The sequence below is a fragment of the Heterodontus francisci genome, chromosome 1 (genome assembly GCF_036365525.1).
Source record: "Heterodontus francisci isolate sHetFra1 chromosome 1, sHetFra1.hap1, whole genome shotgun sequence".
Classification (NCBI taxonomy): Eukaryota; Metazoa; Chordata; class Chondrichthyes; order Heterodontiformes; family Heterodontidae; genus Heterodontus; species Heterodontus francisci.
Window position 1 is genome coordinate 171400712 of NC_090371.1, and position 20521 is coordinate 171421232.

At 45.6% G+C, this 20521-nt stretch overlaps 7 non-coding genes across 7 annotated transcripts; all 7 read left to right on the plus strand.

Annotated features, from left to right (window-relative positions):
- Positions 1-2352: 2352 nt before the first annotated feature.
- Positions 2353-2423, plus strand: trnag-gcc (transfer RNA glycine (anticodon GCC)). Its single transcript has one exon. It is a non-coding gene; the product is annotated as a tRNA-Gly (tRNA).
- A 2579-nt stretch (positions 2424-5002) lies between these two features.
- On the plus strand, positions 5003-5073 carry trnag-gcc (transfer RNA glycine (anticodon GCC)). Its single transcript has one exon. It is a non-coding gene; the product is annotated as a tRNA-Gly (tRNA).
- A 2579-nt stretch (positions 5074-7652) lies between these two features.
- Positions 7653-7723, plus strand: trnag-gcc (transfer RNA glycine (anticodon GCC)). The gene has a single exon. It is a non-coding gene; the product is annotated as a tRNA-Gly (tRNA).
- A 2579-nt stretch (positions 7724-10302) lies between these two features.
- On the plus strand, positions 10303-10373 carry trnag-gcc (transfer RNA glycine (anticodon GCC)). The gene has a single exon. It is a non-coding gene; the product is annotated as a tRNA-Gly (tRNA).
- Positions 10374-12952: 2579 nt separating this feature from the next.
- Positions 12953-13023, plus strand: trnag-gcc (transfer RNA glycine (anticodon GCC)). The gene has a single exon. It is a non-coding gene; the product is annotated as a tRNA-Gly (tRNA).
- Positions 13024-15602: 2579 nt separating this feature from the next.
- trnag-gcc (transfer RNA glycine (anticodon GCC)) lies at positions 15603-15673 on the plus strand. The gene has a single exon. It is a non-coding gene; the product is annotated as a tRNA-Gly (tRNA).
- Positions 15674-18252: 2579 nt separating this feature from the next.
- On the plus strand, positions 18253-18323 carry trnag-gcc (transfer RNA glycine (anticodon GCC)). The gene has a single exon. It is a non-coding gene; the product is annotated as a tRNA-Gly (tRNA).
- The last annotated feature ends 2198 nt before the right edge of the window (positions 18324-20521 follow it).

A 20521-nucleotide genomic window follows, 5' to 3' on the forward strand; every position in this document is an offset into this window, starting at 1 on the left:
CAACTCTCTCCAATTCTCCACAGTCATCAGCTTTCACAAATATTCATCATTTAGCAAGAGCAAAACAAAATTAGCACAACTTGACACTTTTTCACCTTTCTCTCTCTTTTCTCTTCTCACTTCTTACCATCAAATCATTCATAGGCACAGCTTTTCTGCACACACTGCAATCGCAAGCAACAACAACAACAATGTGCATTTCCATATCACCTTCCATGTAGGAAAGTATCCCATGGCTCTTCACGCTGCTGTATTAAAGCAGAAATGGGACGTGGCAGGGTCTCACTCTGCTTCTTTCCAGAGTCAATTCAGAGCTTCACACCTGATTTACATGACAGGTCTTAGAGTTGGTAGCAAACTGCAAGTGTCATTGTAAATGCGTAAGCTCTCCACTTAACCTGCTCAGCTGGAAGGCGAACAATGCCAGCTTCTGCAATCATTCCGTCGAGCTGAAGTCCCACATCCTAATGTGATCCTTGTAAAATTCTCCTTTCCCTCACTTCAAGACTGTGACGTCCAGCCAAAATGATGGTACCCAAAATTGTACAGCAGCGTCGTGGGTCTTGCCTCTCGTAGCCTCGTGGTCGTGTTGTTGAGCTGCTAATGCATACAGTCGTGCCCATGATCTATGCATCTGAGTACGAATCCCGCTCTGGTCTTTGCATAGATGTATTAATTTAATAGAAGCAGGTCCCAACTGACACTGGAATGAAACAAAGTCAGAATGGATGCTGGTAGTATGTCTCAGTCTACTTAGCTTCAATGCCACCTCTGCCTTTCCCTGCTTCTTTGTGACAAAATTGCCAGGAATTCTATGTGCCAATCTTATTGAGCAGTCCCTCTTTGAGCTGTAAGTAAAGGTGTGTAACTGTGCCTTTTGCTAGGGAGGACCTGTTTTCCGTCAAGCAGTTGAAGTGCCACCTTGGCCCCGTGCTCCCACTATTAAACCTGGATGTGAACAAAGGTAGTGGCTTGAAGATGTTGACATATTGCATGAAATGATATTGCAGTGGTGTGAAGTGTTAGTAAAGAGACAGGCTGCTGTGACGGTTGGGCATGATCTTTGCAAATTGTAGGCCTTTTTAAAATGATGAGTTTAAAGCAGAGGTGTATTGGGCGAGAAGCAGATTGTATATTTGGAGAAAGTGTAGTGTAGTTGTGTTAGAAGAAGTTTGAAAGATGGAAATGTGGTTATGAATGAAATGGAGGTGTGCAGCAGCCTGCGAGGTTTCTGTTGTGTTGCGGGCGCAAGCTTTCATGATGAAATGTGTTGCAGCCTAGGGAATGTGTTAGCAGCCCTGCTTTTCCTGATATGTATTAATGACCTGGACTCGGGTGTACAGGCCACAAATTCAAAATTTGCAGATGACACAAAACTTGGAAGTACTGTGAACTGTGAGGAGGATTGTGATCAACTTCAAGAGGACATAGACAGGCTGGTGGAATGGGCGGACGAGTGGCAGATGAAATTTAATGCAGAGTAGTGTGAATTGATTCGTGTTGGTAGGAAGAACGAGGAGTGGCAATCTCAAATCAAGGGTACCGTTCGAAATGGGGTGCAGGAGCTGAGGGACCTGGGGGCATATGTGCACAAATGATTGAAGGTGGCAGGGCAGGTTGAGAAAGCTGTTCATAAAGCAAATGGGATCCTGGCTCTTATAAGTAGGGGGATAGAGCACAAAAGCAAGGAAGTTATGATAAACCTGTGCAAAAGATTGGTATTGTGTGTGATTCAGGGCACCACACTTTGGTAAGGATGTGAAGGCATTAAGAGGGTGCAGAAAAGTTTCACGAGAATGGTTCCAGGGATGAGGAAGTTGATTTCCGTGGATAGATTGGAGAAGATGGAGCTGTGGGTTTTTGGAGTAGAGAAGATCAAGAGGAGATTTGATAGAGGTGTTGGAAATCACGAGGGGTGTGGACAGAGTAGATAGGGAGAAAGCGTTGCCGTTGGCGGAAGGACGGAGAAGCAGGGGCACCGATTGAAAGTGATTGGCAAAAGAAGCAACGGCGACATGAGGAAAAAGTTTTTTCGGCAGCGAGTTGATAGCAAGCGGAATGCAATGCCTGAGAGGGTGCTGGAGGCAGATTGAATGGTGGCTTTGAAAAAGGAATTGGACAATGACGTGTGGAGAAGATATTTGCAGGGCTACAGGGAAAAAGTAGGGCGGTGGAGCTAGGTGATTAGCCCTTGCAGAGAGCTGTGATGGACACAATGGGCGGAATGGCCTTGTTCTACGCTGTAACCATTGCATGAATGTGTCCTTGGATGAAAGGACACTGATGGCAAATGCTAGTGTTTGCAAATTAAACTTGAGGAAAAGCAAAGAAAACCCAATGAATTCTGTGATTGCATTGGTGGTTCAGTGGTAGAATTCTCGCCTGCCACGCGGGACGCCCGGGTTCGATTCCCGGCCAATGCAATGATACTCCTATTGCTATTTCCATCCTTCTTCCCCTGCTCTTTGCACTGCACCACCCCCACCCCTCCCCCCTGCCACATCGCAGCGTCTTTCCCATTTTGCTGCTACAACTTTTCAACATCTGCTTCACTGCACCCTTTTCTTTCATCTTACTTCAACACCTACAAATACACAATCCTCTTAAAACACCACTCATCCTTTCACTTATCTTACTGCCATCACATTATCAACTCTCTCCAATTCTCCACAGTCATCAGCTTTCACAAATATTCATCATTTAGCAAGAGCAAAACAAAATTAGCACAACTTGACACTTTTTCACCTTTCTCTCTCTTTTCTCTTCTCACTTCTTACCATCAAATCATTCATAGGCACAGCTTTTCTGCACACACTGCAATCGCAAGCAACAACAACAACAATGTGCATTTCCATATCACCTTCCATGTAGGAAAGTATCCCATGGCTCTTCACGCTGCTGTATTAAAGCAGAAATGGGACGTGGCAGGGTCTCACTCTGCTTCTTTCCAGAGTCAATTCAGAGCTTCACACCTGATTTACATGACAGGTCTTAGAGTTGGTAGCAAACTGCAAGTGTCATTGTAAATGCGTAAGCTCTCCACTTAACCTGCTCAGCTGGAAGGCGAACAATGCCAGCTTCTGCAATCATTCCGTCGAGCTGAAGTCCCACATCCTAATGTGATCCTTGTAAAATTCTCCTTTCCCTCACTTCAAGACTGTGACGTCCAGCCAAAATGATGGTACCCAAAATTGTACAGCAGCGTCGTGGGTCTTGCCTCTCGTAGCCTCGTGGTCGTGTTGTTGAGCTGCTAATGCATACAGTCGTGCCCATGATCTATGCATCTGAGTACGAATCCCGCTCTGGTCTTTGCATAGATGTATTAATTTAATAGAAGCAGGTCCCAACTGACACTGGAATGAAACAAAGTCAGAATGGATGCTGGTAGTATGTCTCAGTCTACTTAGCTTCAATGCCACCTCTGCCTTTCCCTGCTTCTTTGTGACAAAATTGCCAGGAATTCTATGTGCCAATCTTATTGAGCAGTCCCTCTTTGAGCTGTAAGTAAAGGTGTGTAACTGTGCCTTTTGCTAGGGAGGACCTGTTTTCCGTCAAGCAGTTGAAGTGCCACCTTGGCCCCGTGCTCCCACTATTAAACCTGGATGTGAACAAAGGTAGTGGCTTGAAGATGTTGACATATTGCATGAAATGATATTGCAGTGGTGTGAAGTGTTAGTAAAGAGACAGGCTGCTGTGACGGTTGGGCATGATCTTTGCAAATTGTAGGCCTTTTTAAAATGATGAGTTTAAAGCAGAGGTGTATTGGGCGAGAAGCAGATTGTATATTTGGAGAAAGTGTAGTGTAGTTGTGTTAGAAGAAGTTTGAAAGATGGAAATGTGGTTATGAATGAAATGGAGGTGTGCAGCAGCCTGCGAGGTTTCTGTGGTGTTGCGGGCGCAAGCTTGCATGATGAAATGTGTTGCAGCCTAGGGAATGTGTTAACAGCCCTGCTTTTCCTGATATGTATTAATGACCTGGACTCGGGTGTACAGGCCACAAATTCAAAATTTGCAGATGACACAAAACTTGGAAGTACTGTGAACTGTGAGGAGGATTGTGATCAACTTCAAGAGGACATAGACAGGCTGGTGGAATGGGCGGACGAGTGGCAGATGAAATTTAATGCAGAGAAGTGTGAAGTGATTCGTGTTGGGAGGAAGAACGAGGAGTGGCAATCTCAAATCAAGAGTACCGTTCGAAATGGGGTGCAGGAGCTGAGGGACCTGAGGGCATATGTGCACAAATGATTGAAGGTGGCAGGGCAGGTTGAGATAGCTGTTCATAAAGCAAATGGGATCCTGGCTCTTATAAGTAGGGGGATAGAGCACAAAAGCAAGGAAGTTATGATAAACCTGTGCAAAAGATTGGTATTGTGTGTGATTCAGGGCACCACACTTTGGTAAGGATGTGAAGGCATTAAGAGGGTGCAGAAAAGTTTCACGAGAATGGTTCCAGGGATGAGGAAGTTGATTTCCGTGGATAGATTGGAGAAGATGGAGCTGTGGGTTTTTGGAGTAGAGAAGATCAAGAGGAGATTTGATAGAGGTGTTGGAAATCACGAGGGGTGTGGACAGAGTAGATAGGGAGAAAGCGTTGCCGTTGGCGGAAGGACGGAGAAGCAGGGGCACCGATTGAAAGTGATTGGCAAAAGAAGCAACGGCGACATGAGGAAAAAGTTTTTTCGGCAGCGAGTTGATAGCAAGCGGAATGCAATGCCTGAGAGGGTGCTGGAGGCAGATTGAATGGTGGCTTTGAAAAAGGAATTGGACAATGACGTGTGGAGAAGATATTTGCAGGGCTACAGGGAAAAAGTAGGGCGGTGGAGCTAGGTGATTAGCCCTTGCAGAGAGCTGTGATGGACACAATGGGCGGAATGGCCTTGTTCTACGCTGTAACCATTGCATGAATGTGTCCTTGGATGAAAGGACACTGATGGCAAATGCTAGTGTTTGCAAATTAAACTTGAGGAAAAGCAAAGAAAACCCAATGAATTCTGTGATTGCATTGGTGGTTCAGTGGTAGAATTCTCGCCTGCCACGCGGGAGGCCCGGGTTCGATTCCCGGCCAATGCAATGATACTCCTATTGCTATTTCCATCCTTCTTCCCCTGCTCTTTGCACTGCACCACCCCCACCCCTCCCCCCTGCCACATCGCAGCGTCTTTCCCATTTTGCTGCTACAACTTTTCAACATCTGCTTCACTGCACCCTTTTCTTTCATCTTACTTCAACACCTACAAATACACAATCCTCTTAAAACACCACTCATCCTTTCACTTATCTTACTGCCATCACATTATCAACTCTCTCCAATTCTCCACAGTCATCAGCTTTCACAAATATTCATCATTTAGCAAGAGCAAAACAAAATTAGCACAACTTGACACTTTTTCACCTTTCTCTCTCTTTTCTCTTCTCACTTCTTACCATCAAATCATTCATAGGCACAGCTTTTCTGCACACACTGCAATCGCAAGCAACAACAACAACAATGTGCATTTCCATATCACCTTCCATGTAGGAAAGTATCCCATGGCTCTTCACGCTGCTGTATTAAAGCAGAAATGGGACGTGGCAGGGTCTCACTCTGCTTCTTTCCAGAGTCAATTCAGAGCTTCACACCTGATTTACATGACAGGTCTTAGAGTTGGTAGCAAACTGCAAGTGTCATTGTAAATGCGTAAGCTCTCCACTTAACCTGCTCAGCTGGAAGGCGAACAATGCCAGCTTCTGCAATCATTCCGTCGAGCTGAAGTCCCACATCCTAATGTGATCCTAGTAAAATTCTCCTTTCCCTCACTTCAAGACTGTGACGTCCAGCCAAAATGATGGTACCCAAAATTGTACAGCAGCGTCGTGGGTCTTGCCTCTCGTAGCCTCGTGGTCGTGTTGTTGAGCTGCTAATGCATACAGTCGTGCCCATGATCTATGCATCTGAGTACGAATCCCGCTCTGGTCTTTGCATAGATGTGTTAATTTAATAGAAGCAGGTCCCAACTGACACTGGAATGAAACAAAGTCAGAATGGATGCTGGTAGTATGTCTCAGTCTACTTAGCTTCAATGCCACCTCTGCCTTTCCCTGCTTCTTTGTGACAAAATTGCCAGGAATTCTATGTGCCAATCTTATTGAGCAGTCCCTCTTTGAGCTGTAAGTAAAGGTGTGTAACTGTGCCTTTTGCTAGGGAGGACCTGTTTTCCGTCAAGCAGTTGAAGTGCCACCTTGGCCCCGTGCTCCCACTATTAAACCTGGATGTGAACAAAGGTAGTGGCTTGAAGATGTTGACATATTGCATGAAATGATATTGCAGTGGTGTGAAGTGTTAGTAAAGAGACAGGCTGCTGTGACGGTTGGGCATGATCTTTGCAAATTGTAGGCCTTTTTAAAATGATGAGTTTAAAGCAGAGGTGTATTGGGCGAGAAGCAGATTGTATATTTGGAGAAAGTGTAGTGTAGTTGTGTTAGAAGAAGTTTGAAAGATGGAAACGTGGTTATGAATGAAATGGAGGTGTGCAGCAGCCTGCGAGGTTTCTGTGGTGTTGCGGGCGCAAGCTTGCATGATGAAATGTGTTGCAGCCTAGGGAATGTGTTAACAGCCCTGCTTTTCCTGATATGTATTAATGACCTGGACTCGGGTGTACAGGCCACAAATTCAAAATTTGCAGATGACACAAAACTTGGAAGTACTGTGAACTGTGAGGAGGATTGTGATCAACTTCAAGAGGACATAGACAGGCTGGTGGAATGGGCGGACGAGTGGCAGATGAAATTTAATGCAGAGAAGTGTGAAGTGATTCGTGTTGGGAGGAAGAACGAGGAGTGGCAATCTCAAATCAAGGGTACCGTTCGAAATGGGGTGCAGGAGCTGAGGGACCTGGGGGCATATGTGCACAAATGATTGAAGGTGGCAGGGCAGGTTGAGAAAGCTGTTCATAAAGCAAATGGGATCCTGGCTCTTATAAGTAGGGGGATAGAGCACAAAAGCAAGGAAGTTATGATAAACCTGTGCAAAAGATTGGTATTGTGTGTGATTCAGGGCACCACACTTTGGTAAGGATGTGAAGGCATTAAGAGGGTGCAGAAAAGTTTCACGAGAATGGTTCCAGGGATGAGGAAGTTGATTTCCGTGGATAGATTGGAGAAGATGGAGCTGTGGGTTTTTGGAGTAGAGAAGATCAAGAGGAGATTTGATAGAGGTGTTGGAAATCACGAGGGGTGTGGACAGAGTAGATAGGGAGAAAGCGTTGCCGTTGGCGGAAGGACGGAGAAGCAGGGGCACCGATTGAAAGTGATTGGCAAAAGAAGCAACGGCGACATGAGGAAAAAGTTTTTTCCGCAGCGAGTTGATAGCAAGCGGAATGCAATGCCTGAGAGTGTGCTGGAGGCAGATTGAATGGTGGCTTTGAAAAAGGAATTGGACAATGACGTGTGGAGAAGATATTTGCAGGGCTACAGGGAAAAAGTAGGGCGGTGGAGCTAGGTGATTAGCCCTTGCAGAGAGCTGTGATGGACACAATGGGCGGAATGGCCTTGTTCTACGCTGTAACCATTGCATGAATGTGTCCTTGGATGAAAGGACACTGATGGCAAATGCTAGTGTTTGCAAATTAAACTTGAGGAAAAGCAAAGAAAACCCAATAAATTCTGTGATTGCATTGGTGGTTCAGTGGTAGAATTCTCGCCTGCCACGCGGGAGGCCCGGGTTCGATTCCCGGCCAATGCAATGATATTCCTATTGCTATTTCCATCCTTCTTCCCCTGCTCTTTGCACTGCACCACCCCCACCCCTCCCCCCTGCCACATCGCAGCGTCTTTCCCATTTTGCTGCTACAACTTTTCAACATCTGCTTCACTGCACCCTTTTCTTTCATCTTACTTCAACACCTACAAATACACAATCCTCTTAAAACACCACTCATCCTTTCACTTATCTTACTGCCATCACATTATCAACTCTCTCCAATTCTCCACAGTCATCAGCTTTCACAAATATTCATCATTTAGCAAGAGCAAAACAAAATTAGCACAACTTGACACTTTTTCACCTTTCTCTCTCTTTGCTCTTCTCACTTCTTACCATCAAATCATTCATAGTCACAGCTTTTCTGCACACACTGCAATCGCAAGCAACAACAACAACAATGTGCATTTCCATATCACCTTCCATGTAGGAAAGTATCCCATGGCTCTTCACGCTGCTGTATTAAAGCAGAAATGGGACGTGGCAGGGTCTCACTCTGCTTCTTTCCAGAGTCAATTCAGAGCTTCACACCTGATTTACATGACAGGTCTTAGAGTTGGTAGCAAACTGCAAGTGTCATTGTAAATGCGTAAGCTCTCCACTTAACCTGCTCAGCTGGAAGGCGAACAATGCCAGCTTCTGCAATCATTCCGTCGAGCTGAAGTCCCACATCCTAATGTGATCCTGGTAAAACTCTCCTTTCCCTCACTTCAAGACTGTGACGTCCAGCCAAAATGATGGTACCCAAAATTGTACAGCAGCGTCGTGGGTCTTGCCTCTCGTAGCCTCGTGGTCGTGTTGTTGAGCTGCTAATGCATACAGTCGTGCCCATGATCTATGCATCTGAGTACGAATCCCGCTCTGGTCTTTGCATAGATGTATTAATTTAATAGAAGCAGGTCCCAACTGACACTGGAATGAAACAAAGTCAGAATGGATGCTGGTAGTATGTCTCAGTCTACTTAGCTTCAATGCCACCTCTGCCTTTCCCTGCTTCTTTGTGACAAAATTGCCAGGAATTCAATGTGCCAATCTTATTGAGCAGTCCCTCTTTGAGCTGTAAGTAAAGGTGTGTAACTGTGCCTTTTGCTAGGGAGGACCTGTTTTCCGTCAAGCAGTTGAAGTGCCACCTTGGCCCCGTGCTCCCACTATTAAACCTGGATGTGAACAAAGGTAGTGGCTTGAAGATGTTGACATATTGCATGAAATGATATTGCAGTGGTGTGAAGTGTTAGTAAAGAGACAGGCTGCTGTGACGGTTGGGCATGATCTTTGCAAATTGTAGGCCTTTTTAAAATGATGAGTTTAAAGCAGAGGTGTATTGGGCGAGAAGCAGATTGTATATTTGGAGAAAGTGTAGTGTAGTTGTGTTAGAAGAAGTTTGAAAGATGGAAATGTGGTTATGAATGAAATGGAGGTGTGCAGCAGCCTGCGAGGTTTCTGTTGTGTTGCGGGCGCAAGCTTTCATGATGAAATGTGTTGCAGCCTAGGGAATGTGTTAGCAGCCCTGCTTTTCCTGATATGTATTAATGACCTGGACTCGGGTGTACAGGCCACAAATTCAAAATTTGCAGATGACACAAAACTTGGAAGTACTGTGAACTGTGAGGAGGATTGTGATCAACTTCAAGAGGACATAGACAGGCTGGTGGAATGGGCGGACGAGTGGCAGATGAAATTTAATGCAGAGAAGTGTGAAGTGATTCGTGTTGGTAGGAAGAACGAGGAGTGGCAATCTCAAATCTAGGGTACCGTTCGAAATGGGGTGCAGGAGCTGAGGGACCTGGGGGTATATGTGCACAAATGATTGAAGGTGGCAGGGCAGGTTGAGATAGCTGTTCATAAAGCATATGGGATCCTGGCTCTTATAAGTAGGGGGATAGAGCACAAAAGCAAGGAAGTTATGATAAACCTGTGCAAAAGATTGGTATTGTGTGTGATTCAGGGCACCACACTTTGGTAAGGATGTGAAGGCATTAAGAGGGTGCAGAAAAGTTTCACGAGAATGGTTCCAGGGATGAGGAAGTTGATTTCCGTGGATAGATTGGAGAAGATGGAGCTGTGGGTTTTTGGAGTAGAGAAGATCAAGAGGAGATTTGATAGAGGTGTTGGAAATCACGAGGGGTGTGGACAGAGTAGATAGGGAGAAAGCGTTGCCGTTGGCGGAAGGACGGAGAAGCAGGGGCACCGATTGAAAGTGATTGGCAAAAGAAGCAACGGCGACATGAGGAAAAAGTTTTTTCGGCAGCGAGTTGATAGCAAGCGGAATGCAATGCCTGAGAGTGTGCTGGAGGCAGATTGAATGGTGGCTTTGAAAAAGGAATTGGACAATGACGTGTGGAGAAGATATTTGCAGGGCTACAGGGAAAAAGTAGGGCGGTGGAGCTAGGTGATTAGCCCTTGCAGAGAGCTGTGATGGACACAATGGGCGGAATGGCCTTGTTCTACGCTGTAACCATTGCATGAATGTGTCCTTGGATGAAAGGACACTGATGGCAAATGCTAGTGTTTGCAAATTAAACTTGAGGAAAAGCAAAGAAAACCCAATGAATTCTGTGATTGCATTGGTGGTTCAGTGGTAGAATTCTCGCCTGCCACGCGGGAGGCCCGGGTTCGATTCCCGGCCAATGCAATGATACTCCTATTGCTATTTCCATCCTTCTTCCCCTGCTCTTTGCACTGCACCACCCCCACCCCTCCCCCCTGCCACATCGCAGCGTCTTTCCCATTTTGCTGCTACAACTTTTCAACATCTGCTTCACTGCACCCTTTTCTTTCATCTTACTTCAACACCTACAAATACACAATCCTCTTAAAACACCACTCATCCTTTCACTTATCTTACTGCCATCACATTATCAACTCTCTCCAATTCTCCACAGTCATCAGCTTTCACAAATATTCATCATTTAGCAAGAGCAAAACAAAATTAGCACAACTTGACACTTTTTCACCTTTCTCTCTCTTTTCTCTTCTCACTTCTTACCATCAAATCATTCATAGGCACAGCTTTTCTGCACACACTGCAATCGCAAGCAACAACAACAACAATGTGCATTTCCATATCACCTTCCATGTAGGAAAGTATCCCATGGCTCTTCACGCTGCTGTATTAAAGCAGAAATGGGACGTGGCAGGGTCTCACTCTGCTTCTTTCCAGAGTCAACTCAGAGCTTCACACCCGATTTACATGACAGGTCTTAGAGTTGGTAGCAAACTGCAAGTGTCATTGTAAATGCGTAAGCTCTCCACTTAACCTGCTCAGCTGGAAGGCGAACAATGCCAGCTTCTGCAATCATTCCGTCGAGCTGAAGTCCCACATCCTAATGTGATCCTGGTAAAACTCTCCTTTCCCTCACTTCAAGACTGTGACGTCCAGCCAAAATGATGGTACCCAAAATTGTACAGCAGCGTCGTGGGTCTTGCCTCTCGTAGCCTCGTGGTCGTGTTGTTGAGCTGCTAATGCATACAGTCGTGCCCATGATCTATGCATCTGAGTACGAATCCCGCTCTGGTCTTTGCATAGATGTATTAATTTAATAGAAGCAGGTCCCAACTGACACTGGAATGAAACAAAGTCAGAATGGATGCTGGTAGTATGTCTCAGTCCACTTAGCTTCAATGCCACCTCTGCCTTTCCCTGCTTCTTTGTGACAAAATTGCCAGGAATTCTATGTGCCAATCTTATTGAGCAGTCCCTCTTTGAGCTGTAAGTAAAGGTGTGTAACTGTGCCTTTTGCTAGGGAGGACCTGTTTTCCGTCAAGCAGTTGAAGTGCCACCTTGGCCCCGTGCTCCCACTATTAAACCTGGATGTGAACAAAGGTAGTGGCTTGAAGATGTTGACATATTGCATGAAATGATATTGCAGTGGTGTGAAGTGTTAGTAAAGAGACAGGCTGCTGTGACGGTTGGGCATGATCTTTGCAAATTGTAGGCCTTTTTAAAATGATGAGTTTGAAGCAGAGGTGTATTGGGCGAGAAGCAGATTGTATATTTGGAGAAAGTGTAGTGTAGTTGTGTTAGAAGAAGTTTGAAAGATGGAAATGTGGTTATGAATGAAATGGAGGTGTGCAGCAGCCTGCGAGGTTTCTGTGGTGTTGCGGGCGCAAGCTTTCATGATGAAATGTGTTGCAGCCTAGGGAATGTGTTAACAGCCCTGCTTTTCCTGATATGTATTAATGACCTGGACTCGGGTGTACAGGCCACAAATTCAAAATTTGCAGATGACACAAAACTTGGAAGTACTGTGAACTGTGAGGAGGATTGTGATCAACTTCAAGAGGACATAGACAGGCTGGTGGAATGGGCGGACGAGTGGCAGATGAAATTTAATGCAGAGAAGTGTGAAGTGATTCGTGTTGGGAGGAAGAACGAGGAGTGGCAATCTCAAATCAAGGGTACCGTTCGAAATGGGGTGCAGGAGCTGAGGGACCTGGGGGCATATGTGCACAAATGATTGAAGGTGGCAGGGCAGGTTGAGAAAGCTGTTCATAAAGCAAATGGGATCCTGGCTCTTATAAGTAGGGGGATAGAGCACAAAAGCAAGGAAGTTATGATAAACCTGTGCAAAAGATTGGTATTGTGTGTGATTCAGGGCACCACACTTTGGTAAGGATGTGAAGGCATTAAGAGGGTGCAGAAAAGTTTCACGAGAATGGTTCCAGGGATGAGGAAGTTGATTTCCGTGGATAGATTGGAGAAGATGGAGCTGTGGGTTTTTGGAGTAGAGAAGATCAAGAGGAGATTTGATAGAGGTGTTGGAAATCACGAGGGGTGTGGACAGAGTAGATAGGGAGAAAGCGTTGCCGTTGGCGGAAGGACGGAGAAGCAGGGGCACCGATTGAAAGTGATTGGCAAAAGAAGCAACGGCGACATGAGGAAAAAGTTTTTTCGGCAGCGAGTTGATAGCAAGCGGAATGCAATGCCTGAGAGGGTGCTGGAGGCAGATTGAATGGTGGCTTTGAAAAAGGAATTGGACAATGACGTGTGGAGAAGATATTTGCAGGGCTACAGGGAAAAAGTAGGGCGGTGGAGCTAGGTGATTAGCCCTTGCAGAGAGCTGTGATGGACACAATGGGCGGAATGGCCTTGTTCTACGCTGTAACCATTGCATGAATGTGTCCTTGGATGAAAGGACACTGATGGCAAATGCTAGTGTTTGCAAATTAAACTTGAGGAAAAGCAAAGAAAACCCAATGAATTCTGTGATTGCATTGGTGGTTCAGTGGTAGAATTCTCGCCTGCCACGCGGGAGGCCCGGGTTCGATTCCCGGCCAATGCAATGATACTCCTATTGCTATTTCCATCCTTCTTCCCCTGCTCTTTGCACTGCACCACCCCCACCCCTCCCCCCTGCCACATCGCAGCGTCTTTCCCATTTTGCTGCTACAACTTTTCAACATCTGCTTCACTGCACCCTTTTCTTTCATCTTACTTCAACACCTACAAATACACAATCCTCTTAAAACACCACTCATCCTTTCACTTATCTTACTGCCATCACATTATCAACTCTCTCCAATTCTCCACAGTCATCAGCTTTCACAAATATTCATCATTTAGCAAGAGCAAAACAAAATTAGCACAACTTGACACTTTTTCACCTTTCTCTCTCTTTTCTCTTCTCACTTCTTACCATCAAATCATTCATAGTCACAGCTTTTCTGCACACACTGCAATCGCAAGCAACAACAACAACAATATGCATTTCCATATCACCTTCCATGTAGGAAAGTATCCCATGGCTCTTCACGCTGCTGTATTAAAGCAGAAATGGGACGTGGCAGGGTCTCACTCTGCTTCTTTCCAGAGTCAATTCAGAGCTTCACACCTGATTTACATGACAGGTCTTAGAGTTGGTAGCAAACTGCAAGTGTCATTGTAAATGCGTAAGCTCTCCACTTAACCTGCTCAGCTGGAAGGCGAACAATGCCAGCTTCTGCAATCATTCCGTCGAGCTGAAGTCCCACATCCTAATGTGATCCTAGTAAAATTCTCCTTTCCCTCACTTCAAGACTGTGACGTCCAGCCAAAATGATGGTACCCAAAATTGTACAGCAGCGTCGTGGGTCTTGCCTCTCGTAGCCTCGTGGTCGTGTTGTTGAGCTGCTAATGCATACAGTCGTGCCCATGATCTATGCATCTGAGTACGAATCCCGCTCTGGTCTTTGCATAGATGTATTAATTTAATAGAAGCAGGTCCCAACTGACACTGGAATGAAACAAAGTCAGAATGGATGCTAGTAGTATGTCTCAGTCTACTTAGCTTCAATGCCACCTCTGCCTTTCCCTGCTTCTTTGTGACAAAATTGCCAGGAATTCTATGTGCCAATCTTATTGAGCAGTCCCTCTTTGAGCTGTAAGTAAAGGTGTGTAACTGTGCCTTTTGCTAGGGAGGACCTGTTTTCCGTCAAGCAGTTGAAGTGCCACCTTGGCCCCGTGCTCCCACTATTAAACCTGGATGTGAACAAAGGTAGTGGCTTGAAGATGTTGACATATTGCATGAAATGATATTGCAGTGGTGTGAAGTGTTAGTAAAGAGACAGGCTGCTGTGACGGTTGGGCATGATCTTTGCAAATTGTAGGCCTTTTTAAAATGATGAGTTTAAAGCAGAGGTGTATTGGGCGAGAAGCAGATTGTATATTTGGAGAAAGTGTAGTGTAGTTGTGTTAGAAGAAGTTTGAAAGATGGAAATGTGGTTATGAATGAAATGGAGGTGTGCAGCAGCCTGCGAGGTTTCTGTGGTGTTGCGGGCGCAAGCTTGCATGATGAAATGTGTTGCAGCCTAGGGAATGTGTTAACAGCCCTGCTTTTCCTGATATGTATTAATGACCTGGACTCGGGTGTACAGGCCACAAATTCAAAATTTGCAGATGACACAAAACTTGGAAGTACTGTGAACTGTGAGGAGGATTGTGATCAACTTCAAGAGGACATAGACAGGCTGGTGGAATGGGCAGACGAGTGGCAGATGAAATTTAATGCAGAGAAGTGTGAAGTGATTCGTGTTGGGAGGAAGAACGAGGAGTGGCAATCTCAAATCAAGGGTACCGTTCGAAATGGGGTGCAGGAGCTGAGGGACCTGGGGGCATATGTGCACAAATGATTGAAGGTGGCAGGGCAGGTTGAGATAGCTGTTCATAAAGCAAATGGGATCCTGGCTCTTATAAGTAGGGGGATAGAGCACAAAAGCAAGGAAGTTATGATAAACCTGTGCAAAAGATTGGTATTGTGTGTGATTCAGGGCACCACACTTTGGTAAGGATGTGAAGGCATTAAGAGGGTGCAGAAAAGTTTCACGAGAATGGTTCCAGGGATGAGGAAGTTGATTTCCGTGGATAGATTGGAGAAGATGGAGCTGTGGGTTTTTGGAGTAGAGAAGATCAAGAGGAGATTTGATAGAGGTGTTGGAAATCACGAGGGGTGTGGACAGAGTAGATAGGGAGAAAGCGTTGCCGTTGGCGGAAGGACGGAGAAGCAGGGGCACCGATTGAAAGTGATTGGCAAAAGAAGCAACGGCGACATGAGGAAAAAGTTTTTTCGGCAGCGAGTTGATAGCAAGCGGAATGCAATGCCTGAGAGGGTGCTGGAGGCAGATTGAATGGTGGCTTTGAAAAAGGAATTGGACAATGACGTGTGGAGAAGATATTTGCAGGGCTACAGGGAAAAAGTAGGGCGGTGGAGCTAGGTGATTAGCCCTTGCAGAGAGCTGTGATGGACACAATGGGCGGAATGGCCTTGTTCTACGCTGTAACCATTGCATGAATGTGTCCTTGGATGAAAGGACACTGATGGCAAATGCTAGTGTTTGCAAATTAAACTTGAGGAAAAGCAAAGAAAACCCAATGAATTCTGTGATTGCATTGGTGGTTCAGTGGTAGAATTCTCGCCTGCCACGCGGGAGGCCCGGGTTCGATTCCCGGCCAATGCAATGATACTCCTATTGCTATTTCCATCCTTCTTCCCCTGCTCTTTGCACTGCACCACCCCCACCCCTCCCCCCTGCCACATCGCAGCGTCTTTCCCATTTTGCTGCTACAACTTTTCAACATCTGCTTCACTGCACCCTTTTCTTTCATCTTACTTCAACACCTACAAATACACAATCCTCTTAAAACACCACTCATCCTTTCACTTATCTTACTGCCATCACATTATCAACTCTCTCCAATTCTCCACAGTCATCAGCTTTCACAAATATTCATCATTTAGCAAGAGCAAAACAAAATTAGCACAACTTGACACTTTTTCACCTTTCTCTCTCTTTTCTCTTCTCACTTCTTACCATCAAATCATTCATAGGCACAGCTTTTCTGCACACACTGCAATCGCAAGCAACAACAACAACAATGTGCATTTCCATATCACCTTCCATGTAGGAAAGTATCCCATGGCTCTTCACGCTGCTGTATTAAAGCAGAAATGGGACGTGGCAGGGTCTCACTCTGCTTCTTTCCAGAGTCAATTCAGAGCTTCACACCTGATTTACATGACAGGTCTTAGAGTTGGTAGCAAACTGCAAGTGTCATTGTAAATGCGTAAGCTCTCCACTTAACCTGCTCAGCTGGAAGGCGAACAATGCCAGCTTCTGCAATCATTCCGTCGAGCTGAAGTCCCACATCCTAATGTGATCCTAGTAAAATTCTCCTTTCCCTCACTTCAAGACTGTGACGTCCAGCCAAAATGATGGTACCCAAAATTGTACAGCAGCGTCGTGGGTCTTGCCTCTCGTAGCCTCGTGGTCGTGTTGTTGAGCTGCTAATGCATACAGTCGTGCCCATGATCTATGCATCTGAGTACGAATCCCGCTCTGGTCTTTGCATAGATGTATTAATTTAATAGAAGCAGGTCCCAACTGACACTGGAATGAAACAAAGTCAGAATGGATGCTGGTAGTATGTCTCAGTCTACTTAGCTTCAATGCCACCTCTGCCTTTCCCTGCTTCTTTGTGACAAAATTGCCAGGAATTCTATGTGCCAATCTTATTGAGCAGTCCCTCTTTGAGCTGTAAGTAAAGGTGTGTAACTGTGCCTTTTGCTAGGGAGGACCTGTTTTCCGTCAAGCAGTTGAAGTGCCACCTTGGCCCCGTGCTCCCACTATTAAACCTGGATGTGAACAAAGGTAGTGGCTTGAAGATGTTGACATATTGCATGAAATGATATTGCAGTGGTGTGAAGTGTTAGTAAAGAGACAGGCTGCTGTGACGGTTGGGCATGATCTTTGCAAATTGTAGGCCTTTTTAAAATGATGAGTTTAAAGCAGAGGTGTATTGGGCGAGAAGCAGATTGTATATTTGGAGAAAGTGTAGTGTAGTTGTGTTAGAAGAAGTTTGAAAGATGGAAATGTGGTTATGAATGAAATGGAGGTGTGCAGCAGCCTGCGAGGTTTCTGTGGTGTTGCGGGCGCAAGCTTGCATGATGAAATGTGTTGCAGCCTAGGGAATGTGTTAACAGCCCTGCTTTTCCTGATATGTATTAATGACCTGGACTCGGGTGTACAGGCCACAAATTCAAAATTTGCAGATGACACAAAACTTGGAAGTACTGTGAACTGTGAGGAGGATTGTGATCAACTTCAAGAGGACATAGACAGGCTGGTGGAATGGGCGGACGAGTGGCAGATGAAATTTAATGCAGAGAAGTGTGAAGTGATTCGTGTTGGGAGGAAGAACGAGGAGTGGCAATCTCAAATCAAGGGTACCGTTCGAAATGGGGTGCAGGAGCTGAGGGACCTGGGGGCATATGTGCACAAATGATTGAAGGTGGCAGGGCAGGTTGAGATAGCTGTTCATAAAGCAAATGGGATCCTGGCTCTTATAAGTAGGGGGATAGAGCACAAAAGCAAGGAAGTTATGATAAACCTGTGCAAAAGATTGGTATTGTGTGTGATTCAGGGCACCACACTTTGGTAAGGATGTGAAGGCATTAAGAGGGTGCAGAAAAGTTTCACGAGAATGGTTCCAGGGATGAGGAAGTTGATTTCCGTGGATAGATTGGAGAAGATGGAGCTGTGGGTTTTTGGAGTAGAGAAGATCAAGAGGAGATTTGATAGAGGTGTTGGAAATCACGAGGGGTGTGGACAGAGTAGATAGGGAGAAAGCGTTGCCGTTGGCGGAAGGACGGAGAAGCAGGGGCACCGATTGAAAGTGATTGGCAAAAGAAGCAACGGCGACATGAGGAAAAAGTTTTTTCGGCAGCGAGTTGATAGCAAGCGGAATGCAATGCCTGAGAGGGTGCTGGAGGCAGATTGAATGGTGGCTTTGAAAAAGGAATTGGACAATGACGTGTGGAGAAGATATTTGCAGGGCTACAGGGAAAAAGTAGGGCGGTGGAGCTAGGTGATTAGCCCTTGCAGAGAGCTGTGATGGACACAATGGGCGGAATGGCCTTGTTCTACGCTGTAACCATTGCATGAATGTGTCCTTGGATGAAAGGACACTGATGGCAAATGCTAGTGTTTGCAAATTAAACTTGAGGAAAAGCAAAGAAAACCCAATGAATTCTGTGATTGCATTGGTGGTTCAGTGGTAGAATTCTCGCCTGCCACGCGGGAGGCCCGGGTTCGATTCCCGGCCAATGCAATGATACTCCTATTGCTATTTCCATCCTTCTTCCCCTGCTCTTTGCACTGCACCACCCCCACCCCTGCCACATCGCAGCGTCTTTCCCATTTTGCTGCTACAACTTTTCAACATCTGCTTCACTGCACCCTTTTCTTTCATCTTACTTCAACACCTACAAATACACAATCCTCTTAAAACACCACTCATCCTTTCACTTATCTTACTGCCATCACATTATCAACTCTCTCCAATTCTCCACAGTCATCAGCTTTCACAAATATTCATCATTTAGCAAGAGCAAAACAAAATTAGCACAACTTGACACTTTTTCACCTTTCTCTCTCTTTTCTCTTCTCACTTCTTACCATCAAATCATTCATAGGCACAGCTTTTCTGCACACACTGCAATCGCAAGCAACAACAACAACAATGTGCATTTCCATATCACCTTCCATGTAGGAAAGTATCCCATGGCTCTTCACGCTGCTGTATTAAAGCAGAAATGGGACGTGGCAGGGTCTCACTCTGCTTCTTTCCAGAGTCAATTCAGAGCTTCACACCTGATTTACATGACAGGTCTTAGAGTTGGTAGCAAACTGCAAGTGTCATTGTAAATGCGTAAGCTCTCCACTTAACCTGCTCAGCTGGAAGGCGAACAATGCCAGCTTCTGCAATCATTCCGTCGAGCTGAAGTCCCACATCCTAATGTGATCCTAGTAAAATTCTCCTTTCCCTCACTTCAAGACTGTGACGTCCAGCCAAAATGATGGTACCCAAAATTGTACAGCAGCGTCGTGGGTCTTGCCTCTCGTAGCCTCGTGGTCGTGTTGTTGAGCTGCTAATGCATACAGTCGTGCCCATGATCTATGCATCTGAGTACGAATCCCGCTCTGGTCTTTGCATAGATGTGTTAATTTAATAGAAGCAGGTCCCAACTGACACTGGAATGAAACAAAGTCAGAATGGATGCTGGTAGTATGTCTCAGTCTACTTAGCTTCAATGCCACCTCTGCCTTTCCCTGCTTCTTTGTGACAAAATTGCCAGGAATTCTATGTGCCAATCTTATTGAGCAGTCCCTCTTTGAGCTGTAAGTAAAGGTGTGTAACTGTGCCTTTTGCTAGGGAGGACCTGTTTTCCGTCAAGCAGTTGAAGTGCCACCTTGGCCCCGTGCTCCCACTATTAAACCTGGATGTGAACAAAGGTAGTGGCTTGAAGATGTTGACATATTGCATGAAATGATATTGCAGTGGTGTGAAGTGTTAGTAAAGAGACAGGCTGCTGTGACGGTTGGGCATGATCTTTGCAAATTGTAGGCCTTTTTAAAATGATGAGTTTAAAGCAGAGGTGTATTGGGCGAGAAGCAGATTGTATATTTGGAGAAAGTGTAGTGTAGTTGTGTTAGAAGAAGTTTGAAAGATGGAAATGTGGTTATGAATGAAATGGAGGTGTGCAGCAGCCTGCGAGGTTTCTGTGGTGTTGCGGGCGCAAGCTTGCATGATGAAATGTGTTGCAGCCTAGGGAATGTGTTAACAGCCCTGCTTTTCCTGATATGTATTAATGACCTGGACTCGGGTGTACAGGCCACAAATTCAAAATTTGCAGATGACACAAAACTTGGAAGTACTGTGAACTGTGAGGAGGATTGTGATCAACTTCAAGAGGACATAGACAGGCTGGTGGAATGGGCGGACGAGTGGCAGATGAAATTTAATGCAGAGAAGTGTGAAGTGATTCGTGTTGGGAGGAAGAACGAGGAGTGGCAATCTCAAATCAAGGGTACCGTTCGAAATGGGGTGCAGGAGCTGAGGGACCTGGGGGCATATGTGCACAAATGATTGAAGGTGGCAGGGCAGGTTGAGAAAGCTGTTCATAAAGCAAATGGGATCCTGGCTCTTATAAGTAGGGGGATAGAGCACAAAAGCAAGGAAGTTATGATAAACCTGTGCAAAAGATTGGTATTGTGTGTGATTCAGGGCACCACACTTTGGTAAGGATGTGAAGGCATTAAGAGGGTGCAGAAAAGTTTCACGAGAATGGTTCCAGGGATGAGGAAGTTGATTTCCGTGGATAGATTGGAGAAGATGGAGCTGTGGGTTTTTGGAGTAGAGAAGATCAAGAGGAGATTTGATAGAGGTGTTGGAAATCACGAGGGGTGTGGACAGAGTAGATAGGGAGAAAGCGTTGCCGTTGGCGGAAGGACGGAGAAGCAGGGGCA